The 25,214-nt window shown below is 39.0% G+C and overlaps 1 long non-coding RNA gene across 1 annotated transcript; it reads right to left on the reverse strand.

Moving 5' to 3' along the window:
* Window positions 1-924: 924 nt before the first annotated feature.
* On the reverse strand, window positions 925-24,606 carry LOC116706691 (uncharacterized). Its single transcript, XR_004336298.1, has 4 exons — window positions 24,287-24,606; window positions 13,618-13,622; window positions 12,618-12,623; window positions 925-938 (listed from the first exon to the last, which is right to left on the reverse strand). It is a non-coding gene; the product is annotated as an uncharacterized LOC116706691 (long non-coding RNA).
* Window positions 24,607-25,214: the final 608 nt, after the last annotated feature.

Genomic DNA, 25,214 nt, shown 5'->3' on the forward strand with positions numbered 1-25,214 from the left:
TGCATATCAAGTCCATATTGAAAACACTTTTTCACCTTTTCTTAGTTAATTTTTTCTTTGTGAAAACTTCAGTCTCAAAGTGCACAATTTCAACATTTTTCATAAGCGATAGCCGGCAGTGAATTGAAGTTCACAAGAGAGAAACCTCAACCCGAATGTTTCCGTAAATAAAACAGCTTTTGCATGAAAAACTCATTGAACAGCAAGGGAAATAAAGCAACATCTAATAATGTGTCACAGTCACTCGCTATATTGCTGTAGGCATATTTTAGCAGAAGTATTTTAGCATGTTTTAATGATCTGTGCTTGGGATAAATGAGGAGGAAGTTAAAACTATAGGGAGGTAGCTTTGTAAACACATTCATGCTGTTCATTCTTGCTGTTTGCCAATGCAATGGCTGCCCATGAAAGACTGCAGTGTGCCTCACCTTTAGGACAGCAATTTCAGTCACATATACCTCTTTATTTGCACTGCCTAATGGTTTAGAGCTTTTGGAATGGCAATGACAAACTCAGAAATGCAGTGTAGGAAATGGTGACACATCTCAACATCTCAACTCAAAATTCTTACAACATTGTAGTATGTTGCTAACCAGTGTAGAGACTCAGTTTAGCTTGAAGGGCGTAGGCATAATGGACCGTTTTACATTATATTTGTGCTAAACATGAAAGTAGCGTTGAACCCGTAACCGCTATTTAAAAACAGACTAACATTTTTTACATATGCTGTATTTTTGTGCCACTGACAGTACCTGAGACTGTTAAGTGTGCGTCTATGTGCTAATGTGGAAAAACAGTCAGCAGCAGTATTTCTCAGCTTTGCTAAGACAGTGTGCATGAATCTCTTAGCCAGGAAGGCAAGAATGGGCTAATTCATAGGCTAGTCTTCCTGTTTTATCGAGCTAACAGAAATTAGCAGGTAAGGCTAGCTAGACTATCTAGGTCACGGCATAGTCTAGGCATAATAACATAATGTAGGTCTAGGCATAATAACTTGATATGTTATAACGTAAATTATGAGCTTGTGAGTTTTATTCAAACAGTAAATTATAGCTGTGTTCAAAACCTTGCCCTATCAAAAAATGCACTGTATAGCGTGTTCGCCATTTTGTAGCGAACACGCTATGTTATGGGTGTTCAAATCCTCTGCAGTTAATTTCATTCACTATATAGTCCACTATAAGATACCCACACTGCACAGCTAATTTGAGTAAACTGGCTGCCTCCACCACACAAATAATTTACTAGCGCACTGATACGTTCAGTGAGTGTCCTTATAAGTCTCGGTTGGTCGTTCCCTGTATAGTTCACTATTTATATAACACTATTGCCTATAGGGAATGGTGAGTGAGTGAATGAGGGAACGGATTCAAACACAGCTTATGTTTATTTGGATTTTTGTAAAGATAATGTTATCTCCTTGAAAAGCGCTATATAAATACAGCACATTTACATTTATATTTGATATATAGGCCTACTGTGAAGTTGTATAATACATTTTAAGCAAGTCTGTAAGTAAGGTGATTAGTAGTCTTTCTTTGCCAGACCTTCCTCCACAGTGCTGCAAAGGAAGGTCTGGCTAGTCCAAACAACATTCTGGAATGGGAGAAAAACCTGCTCTGGTTTACTGGCATTTCTTTAAACCAATCACAATCGTCACGGGGCGGCACTAAGCGCCCAACAGAGCCACGGTGTCTCTACAAAATGGCCTCTGGAAAGAACTTGTTTTGGTGGAAGGTGTATGTTCAAAAGTTGTTTTAGTCGTGCAACAGAAAACTCCGATTGGACAGATGGTCTAGCTAGCGGACTGGATTTACCCTGCAGAGATCTAGAGAACAGTTAACCATAGTCTTCATCAATCGACCAAAGTTTAAAATTCCAACACTGAGAAAGCCGAAGGAAATGGACATCTGGGCGAAAAGAGCGTGATATGACAGATTGTCAGGCAGCACCGAGCAATCCTGAAAGTGGATGATCGTGGTGTATATATATATATATATATATAGATAGATAGATATATAGATATAGACTAGGTGATTTGCATTTACATGATTTAAACAGTGTTCCTGACTATGAACATAAATATGTTTTCCATGGGTAACCCCTGATATTAAATGGGTTGTCAGTCTGTATTCTTACTGGACAATACTTGTCTGGAAGTCAAGCATTTTGTGGAGGTCAGTACCAACCTGGAATGAGAAGGAGAAGAAAGCACCACACATGTCAGCCAGCTGTGCATCATCCAGGAAACTAAGGCCTCTATTAAAAATAGTTAGCATGAAATATCATCATTAAAGCTTCGTTCCCTGTGTAGCAGGAGGATGTTGGCAGAGCTGTTTCATCTTTGTGTATATATTTACAAAGCTTTGGCAAGCGTCCCACTCATTTTTGTGGCTAACTGGCAAAGATGTTGAGTTGCCCTGAGCAACTGTGAGTTTGCTACGGAGAATGGTTGGCAGACTTAAGTCGGGGAAGAAATGCTCGTTAAGCCAATCTATGTTGTCATGGTTAATTAAATACCCACTCCATATTTTAAGTTTGTTTTTCTTTGCTGCTCCCTGTCTGACCCTCTTTGTCATAAAGACGCCATGGGAATTAGCGCTGGGACACGCAGGGTCATTGCTGCCTTTCTCTTTAGTTTGACTGATGGATGTGATTAACTGGCATTACCTTCAGACTTTTCAGGAGGGGTGGGGTCGAAAAAACAATGCTCTGGCTTTCATCTCCGGTCCGAAAATTGTGATTGAAAACTGAAAGGCGCGCTTAGAACAAGCACACTGATCTAGAAACAAAGACAAGCCACCCAATGATTTTAGAGATATCAACAACTTGGCAAACACTGTCTTATTCAATTGTTTCTGAGCCAGTGTGAAGTGAAGGAAAAGAAAGGAAAACAAGATGGAAACAGAGACATTACACTTGAGTGGTGGAGGAGGACGCAGTCACCTCGCGTCCAACCTGCTGGAGGAAAGGACTTCATTGAGTATTTTGTTTTCATCAAAGGTAGAACACAGTTAGAATCACTTGGCGAATGTGCTTGCGTGCACATGAAAGCTTATGTTTCTAAGCACAAAAGAAAGAGGGAGAATAGGTATATGTATATATATATATATATATATATATATATGTGTGTGTGTGTATGTATGTGTGTGTGTGTGTGTGTGTACTTGTTACAAGGCACTCTCATTTACATATAGAGCACTGGGCCCTCAGGAGGTAAGTGGACTTTAACAGTGAGATAGCTCTGCTATTTATTGCTTTTCATGCTGCAGTGAATACCTGAGAGCCGCAACTTCTCAAACGTGGCAGTGAAATCCATAAACAAATGACCAACAGCCATGCCTTTTTTTCAGTAAGTGCACTCGGAAAGAGAAATCCAGTAGGCTTATTTACCAATATCTATACACGCTTTCTCTGTTACTACACAGGCAGCGGGTTGCATGACACGACGTCGTGACATGTTACAATGCTGAAATGACATACAGCAAAGTTTGTCCTCTGCAAATTTTGCTCGAAGTTAAAGAAAACATCCACATTTGACAATCTATTTGATTAGATTTTTATTCCCCCTAAAACTATTGACAGTGGCACCCACCCACACAATAAACCAATGTCAAATTGTCAGCCTGTCAACAAAAAAAGTCAGTTTACATTTTCTGGGAATGATAATACAATCCATCAATGTCAAGCTAATCTGAATGGGAAATTATATTACAAACCCAAGAATAAATTTGTGTTTTTGTCTAGTCCAGTCAGCAGCATTGGAGATTTATAGCTATGGCATTATTGTAAACATAATCTTAGTTCTGCTGGATGATTTAGAAGTGATTTATAGTCACTCCATTCCCTTGTAAACCAATGGCAGCGACTGGCAGAAAAGGACAGCCTAATATGCTAACAGCCACTGTACCGCTGATATGAAAATACAGCTGGGCGGGGAAGCTTTGAGCTGTGCAAAAAAGTCATCTCACTCTGCAGCTGCAGACCTGTCATCATCAGCGCAGCGGTTGGAAAAGCTGATTGCATGGAAACACTGACATCATCCCATAGAAAACCACGATGCCATTGGCTTAATCACTTCATTAATTACACAAATCGTTAAAAAAGAAATCCTAATTATTTTTGCTCTTTTATCATTATCACACATTATCATTTGTTGTTCAAATAAAATATAGCAACACGTGGTTTTCCCCTGCACTTTATGTTTTACACTCTCTGTCTCAACAATTATTTTCAAAACTACCATAACTACTATAATTAGGGGTATCACATTAGCATACAAATTAGCATTGTTAGAATTAGCTAAGCTTTCCAGAACCCATTAAAACTCTGTATTAATCCTTTAGCTAATGTGACTGCCCTTTTGTAATTTAACCTCTTTCTTTCTTTCTTTCTTTTCTTTCTGTACAGTTCTTTCATTTAACCTCCCCTTCTGCATCTTCACTTTGTGGGAGAAAAAAAATCAGGCTCACATTATTTTTCCCTATTAGTAGGATGTGATGTAGCCTAACAGTCCGTCGCAGTATTTTGCAGAGCATAGCTAACTCTTTTTTTTTTTTTTTCTTACAGATGTACAGATGTAAACTTGTTACTTTAAAGCCAGGGTTGCTAACTATTTCCACTGATATACACTTTTTATATATTGTTTGAAATGATCTTTAGACCCTGACAGCAATAAATAACTTATGCGCTCTGAGCAAAAAAGATCTGTCATCTTTAGCTGAGTAATTCTTAAAGAAATGGCCACCAATCACTGCCTTGCAGTCCGCTTGGAAAAAACCAATGAAATGCCTCCTTGCCCCAGGTCGAGTACTCCACCCCTGCCGTATACAAGCCTGATCTCGATGCACGTAATTGCTAACTTTAGCCCATTGTTTGTTCTTAACATTCTGTATGATATTATTAGATGGAAAAGCTTTATTATTAGTACCTTTATTTTGTTCATTTTTTCCCCTTTGCATTATTTATAGACTTGCACCAGGTTTCTATATTGTATTTCTCATGTTTCTTCTTTGCTTTACTTTTCAGTTGTTTGTCTTTAAGCGTTTCAAGATTTGAAGTGCATTTTGTGATTTGCCTTGCAAGACCTCTGTACGTTTCTCCTCCGCTGTGTTAACTCAGAGAGTTAGCAGATCATTACTTTCATAACAGCGCAGACAAATGGAAATGGCCCTGACGCCTGAAGCCTTATTGAGTAAAGCCTTGAGGGCCCCTCTTCTTATTAAAGATGGGCTTTGGGGACCTATGGTGGCCATTGACTAAGATGGAGTCGCCCCTCCAGGTTAGCCTTTAGCCTTGGAAGAATACACCCTGTACCTTTGACTAGTTATTGCTTCCTGCTGTATAGATCATACAAATATGCTATTGATTGGCCTTGCTTGCTCCAGAGCTTTAATTGTGGTGTGTCCTCGCATTTCACCGACAGTAATAGGTTACACCAAAGAATAAAGATAGAGTCGCTAGATATTGATCACGAGGAATCCACACCTCTAGCAAAATTAACGAGACAATGCATATGGATCAATACCGCTTTCCACTCACTTGGCAAAAGATTATCCGCCCTCCCCCTCCTTCTTTTTCCTCCATGATGTGGCTGTAATCCAAGCAAAAGTGCTGATTTGAGCTAATCTTTTCAAAAGCGTCCCATTAAAGTTCATCATGCAGTATCAATTGTAAACTGCCAGGAATATCATTGTGGATTAAGGAAGGGTGGGGGGAGCTCACCCTAACTGTTTAAGTGTAACTGAGCCGAGTCCTTTTTTTTTTATTATTGGGAATGTGTTTTAGCACATCTGATCGCCGAATATTGGAAGACAGAATCACATCACATCCTGGGGAACTGTTGGGTTTTTGTAAATTATAGTTTGCTGTAGACCTGGAAGGTGTCCTGAGTTAACGCTTGTTATGATGACACTATAAATAAAATTGAATTGAATTGTCCAAGTCAGAAATAGAACGAGATGTATATGCGATTGTTCCTTCCGGATTACAGAAGGATTATTGGCCTAATAAATCCACTGTCCATGTTTTGATTATCACAGCCATTAAACCCGCAAAGACCCCCATTTGTCCCATTTATCCCATTTGTACAGTAAAAACATGAGACCATTTCAAAAAGAAAGACAATCCCTGCACACACTTGTCACCTGTGCATTGGTGGATTTGGTTAGTCGACGTTTTGGCGACAAGTACCTTTTTTTGAGACACATGGTAATAAAGTGACATAAATAATCATGATTACATGCTTTTTACATCTACAGCTTTGCTAGAGGTGATTCTATTATCACATACACACATACACACACACAAACACGGACACAGAAAACGTATAATATCAAATCCCCTATGATAAAACCAAACTTTTTTTGAAAGCCAATGATACATACACAAGACATAATTCTGCTCTTGTTCTTGTACTTGTTCTCTTCTGTATCTTTTAACACAACATGCAAAAGGCAGTGGGCTTCATAATCTGGCAAAAGTGTAAACCACTGCAACCATGTAAACACAGGAACCCTCTTTTTCCTCTAGTGTCTCTGTATATTTGAATAGGCATGCAAAATACATCAGTGGGCTCCACAATCTGTCTACATTTTAAGCCACTGCAAAAACGTGAAAATCGATTCTTGATTGCCATAATTAGCGCGCCCAAGAGACTGATCGAAACAATATGAATGTGGTTTATGGGGCATGAGTGTGACTTTGTCAGTAGAGATCATTATGAAGGGGGTACAAGGGGGTTCCAGGGCAGCAAAGTACTTGCACATGTAATTACTCACACTCAACTATGGGCCCTCCCATGACGCTGGGGCGTTTTGGGTGTCAAGCATCCTGCCTGTTTTCTCTCTGCATGCTTACAAACAGAAAGGAATCATTTTATCAATGTCTCCTTCAACCTCGCACGCACGCACACACACACACACACACACACAGTATTTGACCACTTGACTCTGCAGTCAAGAGTTAGGAGAAGGTGAACTTTCCACAGTAGCTAATTAAGGCAGTTAGGAGCATAAAATAAAATATTCTTTTATGTTTTGAGTTTTTGTCCATGAGCTGTAGGAGATATTCAAGGTTGGGTTACAAAGTCTTTTAAAAAAGAATCTTAAATTTGGATTTTTGGTAAGTGTGAATATTCATCGTTATAGAATATGAGACACACATATTATATTAATACATTTTAAATGTCTTCTGTATCTATTTTGATGGACATCAGCTACAGCCTTGGACAAATGCAGTTAACGGCATAATAACTTGATATGTTATAAAGTAAATGATAATGATTGTCAAAGCTGTGGCAAAGTCAATCAGTTATACTGATGAAATGTGCCGGCTGATGTATCAACACAGTAATGTGAATCAGCAAAGATTTTAAACAGCATATGTTTTCTTTTCATGTTCACATTGATGCTTAATATAGGTAATATGCGCCTTGGTTACATTTCATGCAACTTTTACAGGGTTATTTGTATCCTTTGATGTTTAAGGTAATTACCTTAGTTAAGAAAAAAGTGCTCAAAAAGTCTTACTTATTTTAAAAATAAAACTTTCACTTTGATCTTCTCATTGCCTCATTAGAAAGCTAATTCGATTCTGTCTACCCTGTTGGCTACTTTCACTGCAGAACAATGGCAATTTTGGTTATTTTTCCTAGATTGCTGAGAGTGATTGTTTAAACTTACACTGATTATGGCGACTGTACAATTGCAGTTGCCTGTGGTGACTAAGTATTACTGAATGAATGATGTTGACTGATATTTTATCAGATTCAAATAGTGGTGTTGCTGCCAATAACATTCAGACTGGGACAGAATCCCTAAGAGACCTTCCTCAAGAGAAATAATAAAATACCGGGAATCTCTGTGAGCACCTGGCATTTTGAATTCATTAATGAGCAGGTTAATTTTGGATCTAGCTAGACCGGAAACAAAACAACAGGCATGCCACACGCACTTGTTTGGGCTTGCCAGCCGGCCAGAGGGTGACGTTACATGTTGAGTGAATGGCGAGCGTGAGACCATCCAAATGGATGCCAATAAGATTCTTAATGGAAAGTTAACTTTTTAAAAAGTTGCCAAATGGTTCCATTGACAAGACCAAAGTGATCTGTGTGTTTTGTTGTAAGTGAGCTATCATCGCAGCACGTCCAGTCTGAAATACCACTTGACGGCCAAGCACACAGCTGATGCCAATTTTCCGCCCCCTCGTCTAACCCTTTTATTGACGGACAGTGTTACATTGTGTGAGAGGTTACTTGCTCCAAGTGAGAATTTTAGTGTGAAATTGAACATTACAGTAGGCTATATGCCAATGTTGTTTTCAATAAAAAACATTTGCCAAAAACAAGCCAATCCACTTTTCCATGTTGACAAGAGCATTAAATTGAGAAAAAATAATGGGTTAATGATTAATTGCGAGTTAACTATGACATTAATGCAATTTATCGCAATTTAACATTTTAATTGGTCTATGTTGTGTTTTATTACCTTGAAAATACACTGATTCAAACATTTATTCCTTCATTTAAGAAAAGTATTACAATCATCATTGCAGAAAATAACCGTATTCACCGCATTTAATGGCCTCATGGTGTGTAAATTGAGACAGTGGTACCCCAGGTCTCATTCAGGGTGAAGCCCAACATGTTCCCAACATGTTAGACCTACAGTAAGAGAGGAATTTTAGAGTTGGGATGGAACAACACAACAACACAGTGTTGTTTAACTGTACTGTTAATTGTAATCCTAATTCTCATCGATCAACAGTTCATTAAATGCTTCTGTGTGACCCAGATATTCCACCAGATATGGATGCGCTACATTCTGGTTTTGTTCTGTTGTCCGCCATGCGTCATACCACACCAGCGTCAGATGTGGAGTGCTCTGCCTTCCCAACTCGAGTGTGAGCCCTTCCACTCCCTATCAAACTACTACTACTACTAATAAGAATTTATTTATATAGCACTAATTAAGCCCAAGTGCTTTCCAGATTAAAAGGATTTTACAGGATTACAAAATAGGAATTCAGAATCAGAAATTGATGCTCTCCATGACATACAAAAATTAGAACAAACAGCACTTCATAAAACATTGAAATTGCAAGATAGAATATGTATATGCACTATCTATCAAAGGGAGTGCATTATGGAACACACTTCCTCCAACTATAAGGGAGCGTCCTACATTGGCCTCCTTTAAGAGCCAGGTAAAGCTGTGGCTTAGAGCTAACCAAACATGTAATCACTACTAACTCATGTTTCCATTTTTTTACTAATGAATTGTCCTTTTTTTTCTTTTTCTTTTTTCTTTTTTTTCTTTTTTTCTTTTTGTTTATTCTTGTTTTTACATACTAAATGCTACTATCCTATGTCTTTTTTTACTGTAACTCCAACCTGCCTATTGGACTGCAGATGGAAATTAGCCCTCGGGCTACAATCTGGCACATTAACGTGTACTGTTGTGCATGTTCATCAATGTACATTGTCCTGAATTAATAAAATAAATAAATAAATAGATAAATAACAAAAACACTGAAATGATAATACAAATCAAGCATATTTGAAATACGTAATGCCATTAAATTTCAAATAAAACCATAAAAAATATGCAGTGAGAATGGAAGTGAGGACATACTGCAGTCAGTCCTTCCAGGGTTTTGCAGCCTTTCATTGAAATTGTTGCAGCCCAAAATGCCTGATTTTACGGGAGCTTTTGTAAATAATTGCGATAAAAGTTGCAATGTCTTTTGTATGTTTGTTGCAATGAAGTTAAGGGAGACAGAGAAAGTTGCAAAAAAAGATGAAATTACCGAAAGTTGAGTTTTCCTAGTAACCTTACCAAAATTCAAGTGTTGGTATAATATGAAAATGGCTGGTGGATTTTAGACAAAAATTAATTTTCCTATCCTGGCCTGGGACACACATTGATAGGGTTTGATAAAGTACTTTTTGGACTTTAATTTATTGTGTGTGTGTGTGTGTGTGTGCGTGCGCTTCAGTCGCGGGGGGAACTCAACGGTGATGCTTTTTATCGATGTTTTTAACTTTTTCTAACGTTTTTGTCCCTTTTATCAACACTTTTGACTATTTGTTAATTGTTTGTCACTTTGTTTCACATTTAACACTACGTAACACTAACTTTAGTTTTACAGTTATTTTTTGAATTTATGGTCAATAAACTTAATTTGTAGGAAATCATACCTAATGTTTGGGTTACAAAAGCAGAAATTAGGAATTACTTAGACTAACATTAAAGAAATGTATGTTGATGGCTAATCACAGACTGGAATATGTCAACTTCTACTCAACACTATTTCAAAAACACTTTAATTTGTTTTTCAAATGCTATAAAATTGAATAAGACACCCCCAAAATTAATGAAAGTAGAGATTTGTGCTTGCCAAAGAGCATTGTGTGGAATCAATCACGTTATTTTGGGGTAATTACAATTGGGTAGTTAAAATGAACATTGATATAGGAAAACGGGGCAATTTGACCCGAGGACAACATGAGGGTTAAGGAGGCGTTCAAAAGTTGCTTGGGAGTCTCACACAGAGGAAGGCTGTTCCAAAGCCAAGGGGCCATAACCTAAAACGCACGCTCACCCTTAGTTTTCCGTCTTGTTGGTGGAATAGCTTATAGATTTTTATCAGCTGATTGTAGGGTCCTGGCTGGGCTATAAGGGGTTACAAGCTCTTTAATGTAATGTAAAATAGACCTGGCGTGTAGTTTTAGCGGAGTGGAAATAACAAGCATTGCCTTCAGTGGTGGCTATCGCTGGTGGCGGCCGCAGCGCCGCAGGAACACAGAGCAGACACACCTGGTGGTAAGTCATCAAAGTCTCCCGAACCTTCTTCACATATCCAGAGCTGTGCTGCTCCGGAATTTATCAATAACATCCGCCTCATCCATTGATCAGACTGTGACAGGATCTTATACACAATTTAAGGGTAAGCTGGTTGATTGACAGAGCTGGGCGCAAATACACCCTGCCCCACTTTCTTTTTAATCCATTATCTGTAACAAGCAATTAAAAGTTGGTTCCAGCAGCATGCATGAGTAGTGAAATTAAAGCTTTGGCCCCATGTTTCATCTCTCTCCACTTGATCTGTTTTTACTGCCTTCCTGGGTGCTTAATGTTAGAACAAAAAATGGTGACCAACAAGGTGGTGTTATCGATGGGGCTGACATTTGCTGTTCCAACTTCCGCGTACTTGGTAATATCAGTTTTGCCAAGTCTTGCCGCCCGCTCTTCCTCACTGTCTCTCTGCCTTTATCACTCGCATGCAGTAAAGCACACAGCCTCCCCTCTGAGTCCCTCCATCTCTCTTGCTTTCTATACGTCTGTGACAGAGAACAGTAAACTCCCTGCCTGCCATTATTTACCTGTCTCCCTGTGTACATTTTGATGTATATCAGCAAAGAGAGAGGGCTAGCTCTATTAATTAGGAGCATGCACCGTTAAAAAGGATCCACAGGGAGGGATGGTGGTACTTGCTGCTCTCAACCTGCCCACCGTGTCCTCCCACAGTGTGGGTGATTAATGATGTCAGCCATATCAGGGGGGGCCCTTATCAGACGTGGACGCTCCCACCAAACAAAGCCAGGGTTAGAAGCTCGCTGTTTAACTGATGAAGTGGGACCAATGGCGAAGGGATGCCGAGAGCCGCCGCGAATGCTAATGACGTCTGGAGTCGATTGTTAGGTGTGCGTCTGGGAACATTAACCGCTCACTTCCTCAGTTTGAGGCAAGTTGCAATTATGATGTGTGTGTCAGCGCGTCACATTGCATACATTTCCTGTAATACACAGAGGGTGGAAGGAGTATTCCTTACTGAAGTTAAAGTACACAAGTATTATCAGTTAAATGTACAGAAAGTTTAAAAAAGTACACATTATGCCAAATGGCCCCTTTCAAAGTGTTACATATTATATGGATATTATCACTAATGCGTAAATGTGTAAGTAGGGGGTGGCCTCGAGCTCACCCAGTAAGAGCATTTGCCCTGTGTTGGCTGAGTCCCGCAGCAACCCGGGTTCAAATCTGACCTTCGGCCCTTTGCTGCGTGTCATCCACCATTTCTCTCTCCCCCTTTTCTACCTATCAACTGTAATAAAGGGACAAATGCCCCACAAAATTAATCTTTAAAAAATGTAGAAATGGGCTGCTGGCGGTGTGATCAAATGTTGCGCCGTTTAATCTGCAACAACCTTAATTTTACTAAAACATTTAACTGTCAAAGGTCCTCAAAAATCCATAAATTTATTGGCGTTCACTTGGGCAACAACTTCAGCTGGAAGGACCATGTTGAATCTTTTTGTTCTGGTTTACAGCAGAGGCTAGATTTTTTTACGCAGACTTTGAGTGTATGGTGTGGACAAGAGGATCATGTTTTCATTCTATCAGGCTGTACTAGAAAGCTTAGTCAGATCCGTCAGCTAAGCTTGCTTGTCTACTACACACCGCCGTGAAGGTGATGGGGAGGAATGAACTCCTGCAGTCTTTTCTTAGGCAAGCTCGGAGGATAGTGACAGATCCATCACATATCCTCCACACAGAATATAAGCTCCTGCCCTCTGGAAGACGATACAGAGTCCTGTAAACTAAAATAAAAAAAACCTGTACCTGTAGAGATTGTGAAATAGTTTCATAATATTTTACTGTGGTGTGAAGGAAATATGTTACGTTTAATGTTTTTATTAAGGGATGTGTGCAATACTTTATGTGCAATTTATGGTTGTGAACGGTACAGTTGGTGCTGTATTGTTTGTTCATATATTCTGTCAAGGCATTTCTGAAAAGTATGTGCAGCTTTCAAATCAAAATTTTACAAATCACATATTAGTCATTTGATTTTTGTTATTTATAGTCTAGTCATAGATATGGTCACCCTTATGCACAGCCTTTGATAATGTTAAATTAAGCTTAACTTTTTAAAAATGTATTATGTTGGTGTGCTTGTCTGCATGTTGCAGGGGTTTGTCTATGGACTGTAAAAATAATGGACCCACTGGTTTGTGGACGGTCGTTTTGAAGCCTTGAGTTTCCATTTTGTCCGTCGCCATCTTGTCTCGTTAAGGTTTTATTTGTTGACGAAAATTAATACATTGTTTATGTTTACATGGTTCATTTTCATTTAGTTCTACTCTCATTTTTGTTACGTTTCCCTTTTCATAAGAAATAGAAATAGTTACTGTAGGACTAAATGACACACTAAGTCACTTTATAAGGGGGAGATTTCTTTTACTGAAAATTGCGTTATGGTTCAGAAGCTGTTTTTTATGAAACATAATTTGCACATACATATAAATAACTGGTAACTCCAGCTGTTCGGACCATTATAGTACAATTAAAAAGTACAATATTTTCCTCTAAAATGTAGTGGAGTGAAAGTACAAAGCCGCAAAAAATGGAAATATTCCAGTATTTTACTTAAGTACCCATCTGAAGAAAATGCATTTAGTTACATTTCACCGCTGGTCATACCTCTCAGCTTAATGGACAGTTACATGCTGAAGCACAAGAGTGGATTTTAACATTAGGCAGCAAGGTTACATCGTTTAATGGAACGTTTTAACGCTCTTATCAGATCTGATGGAAGCGCGGAGATCAATAAAACAATCTCTGTGTCTAATCAGACTCGAATCTTTGTCCCAAGTTATGTGAGTTATCTCCTGGTTACGAGATATATGCTCTAATACACTCACTTTCAACTTTATCATCTTTGTGCATCGCATATTTTGAAAAGGAACTTGGTGAGACCTTGCATGTGCTATATATAAGCCCTATATGTCCCGAGCTAAGAGAGAGGAAGGGAGAAGTAGAAAGAGAAAGATTGGATCTCGTTTTTCTGACGATCCGCCACTACAAAGGCGGTATCGCTCCTCTGTCCTTAGATTGCAATCTTTCATGGGACGGAAGAGAATACTGTAGAGATAGAACACACTTATGTTTTATCAAGCTGTGGAGGGTGTCTAATGGAGCAGCATGCAATAAAGATTATTCCAGCACTCAGATAAATTTGTCCATTAAAAAAAGGGAAATCATCAATGTAAATCTCATTACCCCCAATCTAAAGGTGGCTTTGCTTGTGCTAAAACAAATATGCGAAAGGTTACTTCCACAATTATCATCTTATTCACCATTCGATTAAAGCGATACATGTGCTGTATAGGATTTGGAGTAACAATAAAAACCCACTATACTTCACAAGATCAAACAAACCTACATGTAAAAATCATTTGAATTAACTCCTCTGAGAGCACAGACTAAACACCACCTACAGGAATAGATCCTTTTCATGTCCAAGAAGAAGGCTCCTGCCGCACTGTGTACAGCACATGGCACGGAAGATTTTTTTCATACAGAGATGGTTAATTTGTTTCTGTTTGTTCACTGCACCTTATTAGCTGGATGTCAAGAAAAATGTCAAGAAATCATACAAGCCTGAAAAATTAATACTTAAGGACTGTTATTTATTAGCTATTGTCCTGGGAAATGCATGCTGCTGCTCATGCCGTACTGCACTATCTCCATGTGCACGCACACACCTTTATGACATCAACCTACAACAAGACCACAATGAAAATTCTTATTTTTTTGTTTTATCCTTGATGTCCTTTAAATTTTACAGGTACATTGGTGCTGCATCTATATATAAGTATTTTTAAAATAGATTGTCAAAAGACAAAAAAGTCCTTCAATTAGACTAGAAACAGGTGCAGAAATTGAATTTCACACTACTTTCTCTGTCTTGCTTGTGCTGTGTGAAACCAATTGTACTCCTTGTGTGTATGGTGTGTGGTTCCATTTGCAGGGTGACTTAATATTTTCTGCCAGCAGAGTGCCTACAGGGTGCCTGTGAATCTAGTTGTACTCACCTCCCTCATTTGCCAGGGACTTTTAAAAGAATATGAGACGTCTTGCACCAACTGTGGCTCCTTCTTCCCTTTCAGCGTATTTTCTCCATCGCTCTCATCCTGTGTGCCAGAGAGGTCCACAAGACTCATTAGCGCCCGCCTCTGTGTTTCATGCCGTGTTCCCCCCAAAGGCATTACCAGCACCATTAGCCAAGGCAGTAGTAAGATTTCAAATGGCCTGTGCAGACGGATGTCTTCCAAACCAAAGTGTGCTCCTTTCTTTAATTAGCATTTTCAAACATCAATATATTTTCCTCTGGCCTCCCAGGACCAAAACTCTGCCGAATTAATTATTAACAGCCTTGCTGTCTTCCACTTTCATTTTCTCCCACCTCCTTCTCTGTCCTTTGAAAGCAGTCATGGTTTCCAAGTTTGTGCCTCTAGTTGGGTGTTTGAAAGCTGGGTGGACATTCAGTGACTGCTCTCTCCCCCGGGTATGCTTTAATAGCACATATTTTGTGTATAAATGAATGTCAGTGTGTGAGGCTTTGCTGCCCACTGGCCAGTTTGTAATTATGTTTGCATTTCCTTCTTTAATGTATTGTCTACTGGCATATTTTGGCATTCATTTTTGCTGTTTCCTAAGCAAGGCAGGAACACAATTACCTTCAGAATTCCCCCAGGTGGAGAACAGAGGGTAATATCTTTTTCTCTCTGTCATAAAAGAAAGAAATAGCGAGAGCACAGACTTTTAAAGGATTGGTTTGGAGGGACAATATGGTTGAAGAGATAAAGTTAAAAAAGGAGCAAGATAACCCTTTTCATCTTTTGGCCTGGGCTCAAATAACCCAGCCCATCAGGACTCTCCATGGTAACCACTCTGGCGTGAGCTCAAACACAGTACCTCTTTATTTAAGCCAACAAATGCACATGCACACCTCAACTCAAGGTACCAATGACAGCTCATCTGCAGAGCATCTACTCTATAATGCTTATTCGTTTGTTAGAAATTAACACCTTACAATGGTTTAATTGTAGACAGAACATTTGACAGTGGTACTCTTTATGATAATAACGTTAGAGATACTCATGGAGCTAAACCGTGGAAGAAAACTGCTGGAAGTATTTGCAGTCTAGGGTTGGGTATTGTTTGGGATTTTCCGGTACTATAACAATGCTTTTAAAATGGTGCCAGTGCCTAAACAGTGCCTGAATATATATATATATATATATATATATATATATATACTGTATATACTGTATATATATATATATATATATATATATGTTTATATATATATGTTTATATATATGTTTATATACTTAACCGTCCCATTGATAGAATCCTCTACAGTGAAATGCAGTCACACTTTAAACCGCTTAACGTAAACTGTCAGCATTTTAACCATTGTGTTTAATCCAGCAACTAGGAAACGTTACTGGAACGACCCATCCAGCGATGACAGGCATCAAAATGAGGCAATGAAATTGTCGTTTTTATTCGGTCTTATTACTACCGTTTATGTCGGAACCGGTGCCCTATTGGTACCGGTTTCGGTACCCAACCCTAGAACAGTCCAAACATATTATTATTCAAACTGGAAACTGGCTAAACACAGAAAATGTGACATCCCTTCAAGTTGTTTTGAGAGAAATTTAAGTCTTATATAGCAGAAAACTTTCCTCAGTGAAACTGAACAAAATGAGAGATAATTAAAAATATTGAAAGGGCCCATATTATGCTAATTTTCAGGTTCATAATTGTATTTTGACGTTGTACCAAAATAGGTATATATGGTTTGATTTTCAAAAAACACTATATTCTTATTGTACTGCACATTGCTGCAGATCTTGTTTTCACCCTGTGTGTTTAGGTCTCTGTTTAGCAACAGAGTGAGGCATCCCACTTCTTTACCATCTTTGTTGGGAGGCGCACATGCGCAGAAGCTGTTTCTACAACAGTAGTAGGCTACAAGGCAGGATTAGCTGGGAGAGTTCTTCTAACCTTATGGATTACCTTCAGAACAGGGACATGGAATCAGAATCTGAATCATTCAGAAACCCGTATCTCACTCAAAACAACATGGATAGTTTTTTTCCAAGTTTGTATGCGTGTGGAAGCACCCGAGACACAAAATAACCCAAATCCCAGAAAAAGTGATTTCTCTTCATTATAAGGGCACTTTAACCCTCATGTTGTCCTCGGGTCAAACTGACCCGTTTTCTTATATCAATGTTCTTTTTAATTTCCCCAACTGCAAGTACAAATCTCTAGTTTAATTATTTTGGGGTGTCTTATTCAATTTTATAGCATTTGAAAAAAATTGAAGTGGTTTGGTAATAGTACTGAGTAAAAGTTGACATATTTTTCTTCTCACCTACAAAGCTCTTCATGGTCAGGCTCCATCTTATTTTAAAGAGCTTATAGTAACCCCAATGAAACCAACCCTACCACCCTAGGAGAGAACTACGCTCCCAGAATGCAGGGTTACTGGTGGTTCCTAGAGCTCTAAAGTGAACGGCCCGAGCGTTCAGCTATCAGGCTCCTCTCCTGTGGAACCAGGTTCCAGTTGGGTCCGGGAGGCAGACCGCCGTCTCCACATTTAGAGTGGCTTAAACTTTCCTTTTTGATAAAGCTTATAGTTAGGGCATAGAATCGAATATTGTTAGGGAGTATTAGTTAGTCACATAGTTTTCAGATTTATCTATCATATATATAACTAAAGGAGACTTGGCATCACGCCCGATCCGTTGGGGGGAGTTCTGGCCCCCGGGCTGGAGCTCTCTTTACCTTGTCTCTCTTGGTTTTGTTGTATAATAGTTTTAGACGCTTGGGACTTATTTTGATACACTAGTTAGGGCATAGATCGAATATTGTTAGGAGTTAGTTAGTCACATAGTTTTCGATTTCTATCATTAATCAGAATATAATAGAACTAAAGGGAACTTGGCATACAGCCCGATCCGGTTGGGGAGACTTTGGCCCGGCGCCGGGCGAGCTCTCTTTACCTTGTCTCTCTTGTGTTGTAATAGTTTTAGACAGCTGGGGACTTATTTTGATACACTAGTTAGGGCAGAATCGAATATTGTAGGGAGTAGTAGTTATCACTATTTTCAGATTATCTATCATATAATCAAATATAATAGAACTAAAGGGAGACGGCATACAGCCCGATCCGGTTGGGGAGCTCTCTTCACTCGTTCTCTTGGTTTTGGTGTAATAATTTTAGACAGCTGGGGACTTATTTGATACACTGAGCTCCTCCTCCTCTATCTTTCATCTTTCATTTATGTGCATCCATGTCCCAGAAATGCTTGTTACTAACCTAGCTCTGGGGAGTCATTCCCCGGAGTCCTTATGTTCTTTTTCCCCAGCATGTTCCCTTGGATCAGAGAGGCTCCGAAATCAGGGTAGCAGCTGTCGCCATGGTCCCGCACACGTTCTGTGATGCCATGTTCAACTGCTACACTGCAGTGCCCTCTACGTCCTGCTACGTCCGTACGTCCTGCTACGTCCTGCTGTGCCTTGCAATGCGCACAGCGTCTGCTCTGCCAGAACTACTACAAAAACTGCTACAAACTACTAATTTTTTCTATTTTTGTTATTGCCACTCTCATTCTAACCCCAACCGCCCGTCGACACCGCCTACCAAAACCCTGTTCTGACCGAGGTTTCTGCCTAAAAGAAGTTTTTCCTCGCCACTGTTGCACTGTTGCTTGCTCTGGAGGAAACTACTAGAACTGTTGGGTCCTTGTAATTCTGGAGTGTGGTCTATCTGTAAAGTGTCTTGAGATAACTCTTGTTATGAATTGATACTATAATAAAATTGAATTGAAATTGAATTGAATATTCCAGTCTGATTATCCATCAACATCCATTCCTTTAATTTTAGTCTAAATAATTCCTGATTTCTGCTGTTCTAACTCAGACATTAGGTTTAATTTCCTATAAGTGAGGTTTATTGAACATAAGTTCCAAAAATAACGGCAAAACTAAAGTTAATGTTAGTGTTACGTAGTGTTGAAAATGTCAAAAAAAGTGACCAACATGGGACAAAAAAATGAAATGAAAATGGGACAAAACCGTATGAAAAAGTTAAAAAACTTGATAAAAAAAGCTAAAAACATTGATAAAAAAGCCTCAACTAAAGTGTTGTTTTCACAATTTTGACGGGAAGACAACACAAGGGTTAAAGAAATATGTTGAGTGCTTTGTTGTCTGTAACTTTGAGAAATGCCCTGGCCAAAACATCAAGTTTTAATTACCAATAGAGTTAAACTGTCTACAAAGTAATGAGGCCTTTTCTTCTTTTTAAATATGCTGACCTATCGTCAATATCTTTAGCAATCCAAAACAAAGTGTTAACGTACGTGCTATAATGCTTATGTAACACTGCATACTAGAGATGTTAAGTCTCAGATTGTTAACACATATCCTGGTAGTCAGTGATAGATTTGCAGCAGGAAAGATGCCAATCAGCGTTTTAATAAAACTGCTGTCATTTTCTATTAGATCTAATGTGATCCCAGCAGCACTAATCCCCTCCAGGAGTCCATAAACAGGAGGTGTCCAGTTTGAAAGACAAGGGTTTTTATCAGGCATGGGGGTGTTTAATCAGAGACTATATCAAGGTACATTGTGGGAAAGGGAGGAATTGGGGGGTTTTGGAACTGCAACAGGATAATCTGTCTCTCGCAAGTCCCCAAAATGCTATAAAGGTGAACTACTACCGTAAATCCTAAAAACTCCATCAGGTACAGTATACCTTCATCTGCTGATGAAGACCATGTGTTATGATCGAAAGCTCCAGGACATCTCCTGAATGAACAAACTGGTAAGATTAGAAACAGCGGTCGAGAAAAAAAAACAGGATCACATTGAATTCTGTGTTAACTTTGATTATAATATTCTTTTCTAACCGCCTCTTTGCATTAATATATAAATAAATGCTTCTCTTTTGCTGTCTGTGAAGGTTTAATTGCACCAATGAGGTTGTTTTTCCTTTCAGAAAGCCGCTACGCTGCTATGAAATGTTTGTATAACGAACATCCAATCTGTCTGCCTTTTCCAGTCCCGAATGTAAGAATCGAGGCAGCCTCATCTTGCACAGCAGAGGCCTGTACTACAAATCAAGATCAACATGCCATGGATTTAGGCTTCACCTAACCTAACAACCGTGGTCCTGCATAAGACGGCTTAAGAAGCTGACATATAGCCTATATGTAATCATGTGGGTTAAACTCACTCAGCCAACATTTGAATATGTTTTATGTATTAATTTAAGGGCAAAATCACCATCACCAAACCCACCATACTCCATTTTAAATAGTCTCTACTTTTATCATCGTAAAACACAAATAGCCTATACATAAGTCCCTCCACTTAAAATCTATATCTTTCATAAAAATACCCATTGGGGAATGTTAACAGGGTTGTCGGTCTCTAAATGTTTTAACTTTTGTGAGCGCACCTCTCTCTCTCTCTCTCTCCGCGCACCAAGCTCCACTGGATCTTCTGAGAATGGTGATGCTGTTATCAATCGAGTATTGATTGGTCAGTAGGTAGTGCTTTTACATCGGTTGATGTAAGCACATAACCGGCTCCCGGGCAGGTTAGGTCTAGGTGTTCAGCATAAGTTACCATTGTGATTTAACACAAGTGATCCACCATCATGTTACACAAAACCCTCCACTGAACCGGAAATTACCTTGTTAACGCCAAATCTTGCTTTGTAGTTCAGGCCTGTGGTCTGCTCTCCTCAATTTGATCCACATTATTGCTACACCCTCAGGGCAAGCTGTTGCTTTGAACCAACACAGGTCCTACAAAGTTGCCTGAACATGCTCACGAAGACATAAAGCCATAATCGGATCACTGTGTAAACATCGAAGGTAACACACTGTACATATGAAATGAATGCAATGCAAGCAGGCAGAGCAGAGTAGCCTCCCCGACAGCTGACAATATCCTTTTTCTCTAGCAGGTGGGGAAACAGATGCTAAAGAAGCACAAGAGCAGACAAACAAAGAGGAAACAGGAGAGCTATCTATGCAAATGCATTTCATCAAAGTTAACCTGTAATAACAAATATCAACACGATTATGCCAAAAGTGTTTGCGGAACCACTTTGAGCACCACAGTTAAACTCTTTGATATGTCAATGTTTTCAATTATAAATCACCTCTGCACACCCCTGATTGTCCTTGATTTCTATTGTTCATTTATGTTCAAAGCATGCGCACGCACGCACGCACGCTCGCTCGCACACTTTGCTTTAGAATATTTTGAGTGATACCATTCTATTTAAAGTAGTTCAAGCTGCTTTATGCACAAACACACAGGCATTGGCTAATGGGCTAGCTGGTTATATGTTTCTTAACGTCCTCACTGCAGGCTGCCAAAGATTTAAAATGCCTACTAAAAACAACTCAAACACATAAATAAAATGACACACAACACAGCTTGGTTTTCTTTTTCCTGTGTGCATTTAATGTGGCACAATTAAATGAAAAACACATGTTAAGGACAATTAGTGTTTTGACTCCAATAACTAGGGACTGAATGTGTTCCTGGTTTCCTCTGGTCATCATGCAGGTTTAGTCCTGTGTTACATAAAAGGTTCTTGGTTCCCTAGGAAAGTTTGTTGCAATGGAAACAACCTAAATTAAAAAAACTATGCATTCAGTTATTAAAGAAAAAAAGCAAAATTATTGTCATTTCACAAATGGTTTTCATTTAATTATGACACATTGAATATGTACTGTATGTTAAAAGGACATACAATTATTTCCACTTTAATTCTTTGCGTGCTGAGTTTTGATTCAGGCATTTAAAATCATCCATAGCAGCGAGTCTCAAATGCAAAAGGATACATTATGCTTTAACCTGGTATTAGGTCTTTTTTTCTTGGGAATAATACAATATTTAATCCCCGCTTGCCTGGCTGAGGAACCAAAGCTTTGCAAACAAGGCGTCTTTCTTGGATATTTCCTACCGTCCGGATATATTTTTTGAAAAGCTAGTTTGAATGAATTGAACCCTAAAGTGTTTCATACTGTAAGTTCTTCGATCAGCTGTGACTTGGAGTATTAGCATATGCATTGGATGGGAATAGGCTTGGAGAGAATGCTGCTTTTGTGCGGACTCTCATGCCTTTAGCCTAAAAGCTGAGCAGAGCTTTGTCATTCAAATCCTCCTGAGGGAGCAAAATGTGAAATAATACGAAGGTGGGAGAGGAAATACTTGCTAATTTACATTTACTTCGAACTGACCTTCAGTAAACCAGCAGCCTGTAAAGAACCTGAGTGTTTCTCACAGAGAGTGCTCCATAAAACAGTGTCTTTTTGTAGTTTGTTGCCTTAAAGTGACACACTAAACAGGTTTTATTTGACCGAATCTCATTGATTCTTTCCCTACGAGTTCAATTTAATCTCAAAGAGAAACAAATACTTGTTTTGGCTCCTTCAGTCCTTCATCCTTTCTTCCTTTATCCTAACAGTTAAAAATAAAACAAAGCTATTTGATCAAATTCAAATTTGTTCAAAGATTATAGGACCACCTGTAGCACACTCTTTTCAGGAAGCTCACAATAGTAGTATGCTCAGACTGGCCAGGAATATTTTGAGAATCAGCTTCTGTCTTCAAACACTTTAGATGCTTTAGAGTTCATGCTTTTAATGGCATCAGACTTAAAAATGCTTTCATACATCCACTGATCCTATTGTTAAACCAGCTACATTAAATCCAGTGCAATATTTTATTTGGGATAAAAGTCTCCAAGACCTTGTCGGTGTGTATGTCCATGTCTTTTTCCCGTTACACATGTTTGTATGTGTTTTGTTTTCTTAGGTGGGTGTTTATGTCATTTGTGGCAATGTTTCATGTACAGTATGTCTTTTGATGTTATTCTTCCTATGTATGTCTGTTTGTATGTTTATGACCTTTTTCATACGATCTACCCAGGGATGCAAAAAGAATTTCAGCCCAGGCTGACAATAAATTTGTATTGTGTTGTATTGTATCGTATAACAGTAAATATAAACATCAACATCAAATGGGGGTGTTTTCGATTTAAAGTCCTTGAAAATAAGATGATATAGAGACATTTGTGATGGGCTTTCCATCATCTCCATGCGCATACGACCATCTGTAAATCCATCATGTTTTCCGTGCTGTGCTCTTTTCACAGGTGCTGTCATGTGAGCCCTTTTGACATTTGCTTTGGATTGGGGTAGCCATCTGTGAATGTGATGAGCTTTTCCTTTTGTTGCCGTGCTACTCATATGAACCATGTGTGGTGCCCAGGGTTGTTTACAATGCAGCCCCCGATCTCTTTTATGTCCTCCTGTTGTTCCCTCTCTGCCTATGTTTTTGTGCCTCTCAGCTTCGATCTTTAATGTGATAAGAAAAACACCCATGACTCAAACTGTTCTTCTAGTGTGCATAATTGCACAATTAGTGTGACTGAATGATCATTACTGCTCAATCGTTTGACAACATTTGAGATGCAGGCAGGTCTGGGACCAGGCTAAAAGTCTGATTGGGATAGACAGGACTGTTGATGGTGACTTTTCAATTCATCCTGTCTTCCAAAAACAAAGCCCAAGGCCCAATCTCAATGAGGAGACTGGCAGGAACACAGGAATGCAATCAAAGACATATAATGTGGGATAGTCTGCTACTATGATGAGGCAACCCTGTCTCTTAAAGAGATAATATGTAACATACATCCATCCAATTATCCATCCATCCATCCATCTTCATCCGTTTATCTGAGCTGTGTAAAATGTCCGTATTAAAATGTGTAAAACGACTAAACCTACAGTATGTCATATAATTTTGTTGAGTTATGTACTTTCATTATCCATTATTTTCATTATTACTATATTTTTCCAACAATGTTTAAAGGACACCTATCATGCTTCTATGTATATTCTGTCATATATAAATATAATGTTGCAATGTCAAATGTTGACATTAACCTTGGCCAAAGCTTCAAATAATGAGGCAAACATATGAATAAGAAATCCCTGTGAGCTAAAACCTCAGATTAAACCTGTTCTGAATGCTCAGTTTTTTCTACTTTCTGTTTTCCATATTTGGTAATCTGCTTATTAATTTCTCCACAATTTAAGATGACATTCATGCTGGAACATGACCGGTTCTGTAGGTTTTGGTATGCAAAACCTTATTTGTGATTTTTAACAAACACTGCTGCTACATACTCAGTTACTGCTAATGTGCTAGGCTACTGGGCTGCACACCCATGTGCTCTACTGATTGGTTAGGCATAGTCTATATTGACGAAGTTTAATTTCCGGGATTTATCAGGTGCCGCCGGAAATTCTGCCGAATGTCTCTTCTGTCAGCCGGATGTCAGTCACCCTCCTTTTTCTGTGTGCTAGCATTCTAAACTCCGGTGGATTTACGAAGACTATGGTAAACTGCTCCTCAGATCTCTGCAGGGTAAATCCAGACAGCTAGCTAGACTATCTGTCCAATCTGAGTTGTCTGTTGCACGACTAAAACAACCATTGAACGTAAACATGTTCCACCAAAACAAGTTCCTTCCTCAGGCTGTTTTGCAGAGACACCGTTGCTCCATCCGGCGCTTAGCACCGCCCATGACGATTGTGATTGGTTTAAAGAAATGCCAATAAACCAGAGCATGTTTTTCTCCCATCACGGAATGATGTATGGACTAGATAGACCCTCCCCCGCAGCGCTGTGGAGGAAGATCTGGCAATGCGAGACTAGTTAAGGCAAAACAGAACAAAAAATCCCTCCTCCGAAAATTATCTGCGACCATAATGAACATGATGTCAAGCCAAATTAAAACAAACAATTGAAACAAACACAATGGCAATTGATTCTGATTAGCATATTAGGTGTGATGCATCACATAACCATTTGGGGCTACTGTGATCTAGATATTCATTCACCCATTCTGCATGTTTGGTCCCCTTAGCTTTCTCAAAAAGCTCCGACACTCTACAAGAGGATAATAATCAGCCTGCAGACTAAACCTTTCAACAGACATGCTGCTCTGGGAGAATGGGAGAGTTACTGTAGTTATATAGGATGCAAAAATCAATGCGGCAGTTTTGTAAGTGACAGGCAGTGGGAGGTGGTACTTATGTGTCATATTGTTGAAGAGATTGCTGGCCAAGCATTGTCTACTACTACCAGAGCATGCAGTAGACAGGACATTATTTTTCTGTTTGTGCGTTGCAGACAATAGGAAAGTGCAGGGCATGTTGCTGATGACAAAAAAACATGTAAAACTTCCTGGAACTAAACAATGTGCTTTGTTGCTGGGAAAAAGTATATTTAAAAAGTTGCTGATAAATGTTTACT

This window comes from Etheostoma spectabile, chromosome 18 (assembly GCF_008692095.1).
Source record: "Etheostoma spectabile isolate EspeVRDwgs_2016 chromosome 18, UIUC_Espe_1.0, whole genome shotgun sequence".
Taxonomy (NCBI): Eukaryota; Metazoa; Chordata; class Actinopteri; order Perciformes; family Percidae; genus Etheostoma; species Etheostoma spectabile.